Source organism: Zonotrichia albicollis, chromosome 22 (assembly GCF_047830755.1).
Source record: "Zonotrichia albicollis isolate bZonAlb1 chromosome 22, bZonAlb1.hap1, whole genome shotgun sequence".
Classification (NCBI taxonomy): Eukaryota; Metazoa; Chordata; class Aves; order Passeriformes; family Passerellidae; genus Zonotrichia; species Zonotrichia albicollis.
This window is the reverse complement of record NC_133840.1, coordinates 8,841,716-8,847,508: the sequence shown is the minus strand read 5'-3', so window position 1 is coordinate 8,847,508 and position 5,793 is coordinate 8,841,716. Positions and strand designations below refer to the sequence as shown.

Sequence of the window (5,793 nt, the reverse complement as noted above, 5' to 3'; positions counted from 1 at the left end):
GCAGATAAATAGAGGGAAAGGAAAATCCTCAGTCCCTCCTCTCCTGAGTCAGTCCTTTGGAAATCATTAAACACTGAAATTTTATTGCCTGGAAGAAAAACCCCTTGAGAAAAACATCCCTTTGTTGGCTCACACTGGGGCCAAGGAGAGGAGCCCATTCTGCTCAGCGCTGGATGCTGAGTGCCCTCAGCCCCACCAGCTCAGATTTTATCTCACAGTTATCAGACACAGGGTGGGACTCTCCTGTGCATTTACCTCCCTAGAAAGGCAGGGTGGGAATTTATGAGTTAAAAAAAGAGGGTCTATAAATTACACAAAAGACTGGTAACTAGAGGGACAGGTTTCATTACTGGCATGTGTTACTTGATGGTCAGAATTAAAAACAGCTTCTAGAAAGTGGATTGCATTCAACTTTCCATTTAGGGGAACAGAAAACAAGAAACTATTTCAGGGACAGCCTCAGTTATCTGGTAAGGTAAAGCACAATGCCAAGTTTGCACCAACACAGCACGGCACCATCAGATAAACTATCATCAACCAGATGCCTGTACTTCAGCATTGCATTTGGCCTTCCAAAATGTGATAATTGCAGCATTGCCTTAATGCTACAATGGATTTGAGAGCCAGAATTACCTATTTCACTGCCACCTTAGACAGCATGAGTCTCAAATGCTTGTGCAATGGTTGAGCTCCAACATTCAGAAGCTGAAGAGAGAGAAAAGTGAGAACTGGAGTGTCGAGTTTGGGAGGTTCCCCAGGACGAGGTGAGAGATGAGGAATCTGACTGCAAGTTCTCAGAAGGCTGGTTATGTTATGTTATGTTATGTTATATTATATTATATTATATTATATTATATTATATTATATTATATTATATTATTATATTATATTATATTATATTATATTATATTATATTATATTATATTATATTATATTATATTATATTATATTATATTATATTATGCTATACTAAAACTACACTAAAGAAAGAGAAGGATACAGACAAAAGGCTTAACAAGAATAAATAATAACTCATGACTGACTCCTCAGAGCCTGACACAGCTGATGGTGATTGGTCATTAAGTAAAAACAATTCACATTAAACCAATCAAACATGCACCTGTTGGTAAACAATCTCCAGCCACATTCCAAAGCAGCAAAACAGGGAGAAACAAATAAGATAATATTGTTTTTTCTCTGAGGCTTCTCATCTTGCCAGGAGAAGAAATCCTGGCAAAGGGATTTTTCAGAAAATATGACAGTTGTCGGGTTTTCAGCTGTTTGAAGGGCCTGGAAAGGCCCGGAGTGGCCTTGGGGCAGCCCGCGTATCGAAGGACGAGAAGAGGCTTCAGTTCTTCTTTCGGTTTTTATGTTTATTAAATGTTTATCTAAAAGATTTTCTTTCGGCCCGACAGAGGTCTGCTCAGCAGTCAGCCATGAGCGCACTGTACCGCCCTCCGTACAGCCACCTATCTTTATACCCATGGTTACGTGTACAATATTTATCATTTTTCCCCAATACCATTTATTCTTATTGCCTGGTGCACTTTTAGTAATAACCAATCCAAAGGTGCCACCATCACTATAGAAGATGGAGGAGAAGAAGAAGAAGAAGAAGGACAGGACACGCCCCAATTCCTCCATCTTACTTCTCTAAACCCCCCTGTACATAAATCCTAAACCCTGCGTCTCACCCTCTAATTAACCAATCCCTTCACCATTCACCCCGGTGAAGTCCTCCTATCCTCATACAGGTGTCGTCTCCTGTGTAGGATCAAAGTCCAGCCACCAGACACTTCTGGCAACGTTCCAGGACTCCCGAGCCCCCCAAGGGTGGTCTCGGTGGCTCGGCATCTCAGGACTCAGATCCTGAGATCCCACAGACAGTGACACTAGAGAATGTGAGCAAGGAAGACTTTGTGATGTGTCCTGTCCTCTGCTGGGGCCAAGGGCAGCAGCCAGCCACCTTTACCTACTGGCCGCCTGTAAGGCTCCAGATCTCACTCAATAAGTCTCTTAACAGGGCTTAATATTCTTTTATGTACCCTGAGTCAGACACACAGGAGAAAATACTGACTAGAGATTCCTCAAGAGGTCTAAAGAAGAAAATCTTTACTGGCAAACCAGAAAATCAGGGAACTCTGGCAAATTTTAAAGCAATACTCAATCAACATAAAGCACTTCACAAAGCATTAACTTAGCAAAGTCTAAGCCCATTCAATTTAGCAAACGCCAACTCATCCAATTTTAAGTTAATCAGTGTCGGATCTCAATATCTCAGTCCTGAGATGCTGAGCCTCCGAGACCAGCTTGGGGGTCTCGGGAGTCCTGGAATGTTGCCAGAAGTGTCTGGTAGCTGGACTTTAACCCTACACAGGAGACGACAAGGATGAGGGCTTCACAGGGCCTCACCGGGGTGAAGGGTGGAAAGATTAGTTAATTAGAGGGTGAGACACAAGGTTTAGGATTTATGTACAGGGGGGTTTAGAGGAGTAAGATGGAGGAATTGGGGTGTGTCCTGTCCTCCTCCTTCTTCCTCCTCTCCTCCATCTTCTTTGGCCACGGTGGCACCTTTCTATTGGTTATTACTAAGAGTACATCGAGTTATAACAATAGATGGTATTGGGGAAAAATGATAAATATTGTATACGTAGCAAAGGGTATAAAGATACGAGGCTGCCCGGAGGGCAGGACAGTGTGCCCATGGCTGACTGCTGTGCGGATCTCTGTTGAGCTGAAAGAACATCTTTTAGATAAACAATTAATAAACATAAAACCAGAAAGAAGAACTGAAGCCTCTTCTTGTCCTTCAACACGCGTGGTGCCCCAAGGCCACCCCGGGCCTTTCAGGCCCCTCAAACAGCCGAGATAAACCGGACATTTGGCGTCCCTGGGTGGGCCACGAACCACCACAACCTTTCGGGGGAAGATAAACCGGCATTTGGCTTCCACTGGGTGAGCTCTGACCACCACAACCTTTCGGGGGGACCACCACCACAACCTTTCGGGGGGGCACCACCACCTTCAAAGCCCTGAAGAAAAAAAAGAGAGAAGAAGAAAAAAAAAAAAAAAAGCCAGCAGAGACTGCAAAAAAAAAAAACCAGCAGTCACTGAGAATTCCATCTCTCAGTTTCTGCCGAAGAGAATTCGTAGCAGAACAGCCCGGACTGGAACCAGAAGGCGCCCTGGGTCCACCTCTCGTGATCTGCTGGACAGACCGAGACGTCCAGACTGCTCTGAACGACAGATTTGGTAAGAAAGCCTGAAAATAAGAACATGGGAGGCACACCTTCCCAGGAACAACGGGAAATTTTGTCCACTTTATAAGGTGTGACACAAACATACAAAAATTAATTAGCTCTGGCCTTAAAAGGCCGAGAGGAACACCCCGAGACGCACCAGACGTCCGGGGGGGGGCCCTCGGAAGAGGGGGGAGCAGGACTCCGGAAAAAATTAGCTCTGGCCTTAAAAGGCCAGGAAGGTAGACCCCCGAGACGCACCAGACGTCCGGGGGGGGGACTCTCTGAAAGAGAGGGGGGAGCAAAGCTCCAGGAAAGAAAAGATTAGCTCTGGCCTTAAGAAGCCAGAGGGAAATGCTCTTGGAAAAAAAAAAGAGCAAGAAATATTATTAAAACACCCGGTCCCAAAACCCAGAAACCCTGAGAAACTCCCAAAAAGCGTCCAAAAAGTCCAGAGAGCATGGAGGACTCAGGAGCAGAGGGAGAACGGGGGGGGAGAGGGGACCGGGGGGAGGCGCTTTCTCGCGGCGGCGGAGCAGGCGGGGAGCGCGGGTAAAGAAAAAACAAAAGACGCGTGTTCAGATACGGCTTTGCTAAGCTCAGGGCCGGGGGGTGCAGCGGCCCCGGGGGCCGGCAAGGTAGCAGAAACGCGCGCGGCGGGCAAAACTCGCAAGAACCCGGGACGCAGATCGGAGCGAGTCGCGGCAGAGCGCGGGTGCCGGCGGGAGCGGCCGCGCACACACTGACGAAGGGCCACACACACACACACAGCGTCGGAGGAGGAGGAGACAGTCAGGGGCAGACCGAGGGGGGAAAATTCAGAGGCGGAATAAAAAGGGAGAGAAAAAAATTACCTCGGGAGAGACACAGAGCAGCTCGGAAAGCACGCATGTGCCGAGCGCGGGCGGGGGCGGGCCAGACCCCCGGTGACGTCTCAGGCGAGGAGGGGCCCTCTCCAGACTTGGTGCCTTTGGTAAAAACCCTCGGGGTCCTAAGCCTCTCCCCTCCTGGGGAGGCTTGTGTGTTTTCTAACCCTATTGTCAGTTGAATCAAAAACCAGGTAACCCCTGAGTGCACGACATGCCAGATCGGTTCAGCAGAGCTACAGCATCATTTCGTAACGAGTCTGCAACTATGCAGCGATTTTCCTCAACAAGATATAAGAAGAAACGAATACTCAGACAAAAGTCGGGACTCAGACTGCAAAGGACAACTCAGAAGAGAAACAAGAGGAACGGAAAGACTCTGGGGGGTTTTTTTTCTCTTTGGGGTCTTGAATATTTCTGTATAAGAACGAAAGACTGGGAAGTTTTCTCCTTAAAGTCTTGAATTGCAATAGGCAATAGAGTAAATTTACCTATTATAGGGAAAACTGACAAAGGATCATATATTGATCAGCTGGTAGATTTCTTTGACATTTCTCCCATTTGGAGAGGAATTTTAAGGGCAGATTTCTTTGACATTTCTCCCATTTGGAGAAGAATTTTAAGGGTAGGATTTTATGTTTTAATAGTTTAAGGTTTTATGTTGTAATAGTTCTCCTAGTCCTCATCCATGTCGTCCCAGATGCCATGAATCGGATTGTAAAAGAGGTTTTCTTGGGGCAAACAGAAGGGGGAGATGTCGGATCTCAATATCTCAGTCCTGAGATGCTGAGCCTCCGAGACCAGCTTGGGGGTCTCGGGAGTCCTGGAATGTTGCCAGAAGTGTCTGGTAGCTGGACTTTAACCCTACACAGGAGACGACAAGGATGAGGGCTTCACAGGGCCTCACCGGGGTGAAGGGTGGAAAGATTAGTTAATTAGAGGGTGAGACACAAGGTTTAGGATTTATGTACAGGGGGGTTTAGAGGAGTAAGATGGAGGAATTGGGGTGTGTCCTGTCCTCCTCCTTCTTCCTCCTCTCCTCCATCTTCTTTGGCCACGGTGGCACCTTTCTATTGGTTATTACTAAGAGTACACCGAGTTATAACAATAGATGGTATTGGGGAAAAATGATAAATATTGTATACGTAGCAAAGGGTATAAAGATACGAGGCTGCCCGGAGGGCAGGACAGTGTGCCCATGGCTGACTGCTGTGCGGATCTCTGTTGAGCTGAAAGAACATCTTTTAGATAAACAATTAATAAACATAAAACCAGAAAGAAGAACTGAAGCCTCTTCTTGTCCTTCAACACGCGTGGTGCCCCAAGGCCACCCCGGGCCTTTCAGGCCCCTCAAACAGCCGAGATAAACCGGACAAATCAGACTTTGAGAAGAAGAAATTAGAAGAAGAAAGAAAAAGAGAGAAATAGAGGAGATTTTTTTTTTTCCATAATTCTAAACCAACCTATTTGTTCTTTAAAGAAAGACACTTATTCATGCAGGGTTTATCCTCCTGTCCTGCTGCAATTCCATGGCCAGCTCACAGAAGACACAGCTTCTGCTTGTGGGACAAAATCAGCGAGGGAAAAGAACAACCACAGCAACAGCAGCTTTGGTTTCTTCTATTCTGTGGCCACAGATTTGTTCTTTGAGTCACCATTATTTGACTCCAGTCACCACACTCTGTACT

At 46.4% G+C, this 5,793-nt stretch overlaps 1 long non-coding RNA gene across 1 annotated transcript; it reads left to right on the top strand.

Annotated features, from left to right (window-relative positions):
- The first annotated feature begins 3,063 nt into the window (after nt 1-3,063).
- On the top strand, nt 3,064-5,218 carry LOC141731418 (uncharacterized). The gene is made up of 2 exons (XR_012583515.1): nt 3,064-3,252; nt 4,284-5,218. It is a non-coding gene; the product is annotated as an uncharacterized LOC141731418 (long non-coding RNA).
- Nucleotides 5,219-5,793: the final 575 nt, after the last annotated feature.